The sequence below is a fragment of the Emys orbicularis genome, chromosome 13 (genome assembly GCF_028017835.1).
Source record: "Emys orbicularis isolate rEmyOrb1 chromosome 13, rEmyOrb1.hap1, whole genome shotgun sequence".
NCBI lineage: Eukaryota > Metazoa > Chordata > Testudines > Emydidae > Emys > Emys orbicularis.
The window spans coordinates 16,627,035-16,629,655 of NC_088695.1; the positions used below are offsets into that span (position 1 = coordinate 16,627,035).

Genomic DNA, 2,621 nt, shown 5'->3' on the forward strand with positions numbered 1-2,621 from the left:
TAGGGAGTATCTCACTTTTTTTTCCAGACCCCCTCACCCCAGCAGGGAAGAAATGACCCAGAAAGCTGATGTTACCAGCTGTGCTTAAATCTATGGCATTTTCAACCCAGTAGATTCCTTTCTGTTAACCAGACATTTGACACTTTGACTGTAGGATTAGATTTAATTTCTCTCTCCACTACCGGACATCCTGTCCAAATAAATCCATCCCCCTCACTACCTTTAGCCCTTCCCCAGCCCCTCATGAATCCATAACCCCTGCTGCACCAGCTCCCTAACCCCTTCCTTTCCTTTCCCACTCTGCCCCCAGCCCTCCTGGCTCCTCCTGCCCTGCAGCACCAGTTTGCTGAACCAGAATGGTGACCTCTGGCACCCTTGTATCAACAGATCAGCCCATCAGTCACATGATCCATGCAGTTGGAAGTCGTTCTGCCGTAATGATTCCGAGGTCACCATTGGGGTGTTGGGTTGGAGGACGAGTGTGATGAAGGTGAGGTATGTATTGCACTTCAGGGTGAGTTGGAGATGGAAGCAAAAGCCTCCCAGTGTGGTGATGTGTTTTACCCACAGCATTGCAGGCAATGTGTATGTAGCAAGGGACATCGGGGGGCTTTTCCTTGACCTTCCGATTTCAACATTTATAGGGTATGGGGTGACAGGGGGGTGTCCTGATGCAACCTATACAAGATTTGTTTGTCCTATTACATTCTAGTTTAGTCATCTGTTTATACCACACCCATCACCATGGTATATGAGTAGGCTTTGCAGAATTACATTTTGATATTTTTTAAATAATTTCAGTGGAGAATATCAGTGTTCATTTTTAAGCATTTTTTTAAAAATTGTTTTAAATGTTCACTGTTCCCTAAAATTATGGGGTGTGTGTCAGACTAGGGGTGTCAAACAATTATTTAGTGACAGACACTGAGATTCATGAAGTTAAAGCTTTATAATCCTTAAAATACAAATTGTCAATATCACATGTCAAAATACACAAATAAATATCCATAAATCAAACTCTAATATGTCCTCAAGAAGCATTTTTCTTACTTAGTCCATCTGTAAATTTTGATTGGTGTTGAGGGAAATATATTTTCGTTGGTTTGTGTGTAAAGTGAAATCGATGTTTACCAACGTTTACTGAAAAAAATCTAAATCCCTCCAAGCCTATAAATGAGCAGCTTCTAGCAATGCATTGATCAATGTGACTAGTAAGTATGTGGCTCTTTCTCTCCATTTCCTCAGGGAGAACATTTCATGTGGATAATTTTTTAAAAATATTTGTGTATCTAGTTCATTTTAACCTGAAAAACCCCCAGTTAGGTAAAATTTTTGAACTCTGGAAAGTAATACATTTCCTAAGAGCTTTCCTCATGGCCTCCTTCACCTCTTTGTTTCTCAGGCTGTATGTGAGAGGATTGACCATGGGAGTCAGGACCGTGTAGAAGACAGAGAACACTTTGCTTAGGTCTTTCAGCCTGTGGGTTGCTGGAAACATATAGACAACAGTTATGGTCCCGTAGAAAAGTGTAACCACAATGAGGTGAGAGGAACAGGTGGAAAATGCTTTTTTCCTCCCTGTGGTGGAAGGGATGTTCAGGATGGTGGAGATGATATAAATGTAGGATGTCACAGTTAAAAGAAAGGGGGTCAGAGAGAAAATCAAGGATAGTGTAAAAGCCAAAACTTTCATCATCAGGTGAATGTCACTGCATGTGAGCTTCATCACTGGGACAAAATCACAAAAGAAATGGTCAATTTCATTGGGACCACAGAAAATTAACTGACACATTGATAATGTTGATACGATACCAGATAGGAATCCGCTTATCCAAGACCCAGCTGCTAGCCAGAGACAGGATCCGCTGTTCATAAGGGCTGCATAGTGCAGAGGTTTACATATCGCTAAACACCGATCGAAAGACATCGCTGCTAGGAGATAGCATTCTGTAGATGCCAGAAAAGCAAAAAAGTAATATTGTGTGATGCAGCCACTAAATTAGATGGTTCTGTCCCCAGTCAGGAAACTGGCCAGCATCCTGGGTAGGATGGTGGAGGTGTAGCAGGTCTCCAAGCAGGACAAGTTCACCAAGAAGAAGTACATGGGGGTGTGAAGGTGCTGATCCGCCACAACTAGCACAACAATGACGATGTTTCCGGACATGGTGACGATGTAGATCACTAGGAAAACCATGAAGAGAAGGCTCTGTAGTTCAGGGAGATTCCCAAGTCCCAGGAGGATGAAATTGGTGATGGACATTTGATTTCTCCAGTCTGTGTTTGCCATTCAGAGTATGTAGAGGAAACTAAGCAAATTCTTCAATATAAAAATACTAAAGTGAAATTTGGGGACATAGTAATCAATATAACTTGATAATATTGAAAGCCAAGATTCTATGAGCCTCACAGTTGCATCTCCCCAGACTAGGGAGATTTTTTTGTCTGGAAAGTTCTCAGCTGTGTTTTACTGGAGATCAGACTAGATGGTCACAATGGTCCCTTCTGGCCTTGGAATGTGTATCTATGAATCTTAGCAGCTAAAATAGATTATTGATATTCTATGCTCCCACCACAATTTGGAGAAGATAAACTTAAAAATTATTGTAGACTTGTCAATTAAT

General features: G+C 41.4%; 1 pseudogene; it reads right to left on the bottom strand.

The window, feature by feature from the left end:
- Positions 1-1,294: 1,294 nt before the first annotated feature.
- Positions 1,295-2,260, bottom strand: LOC135887511 (olfactory receptor 11L1-like; annotated as a pseudogene).
- Positions 2,261-2,621: the final 361 nt, after the last annotated feature.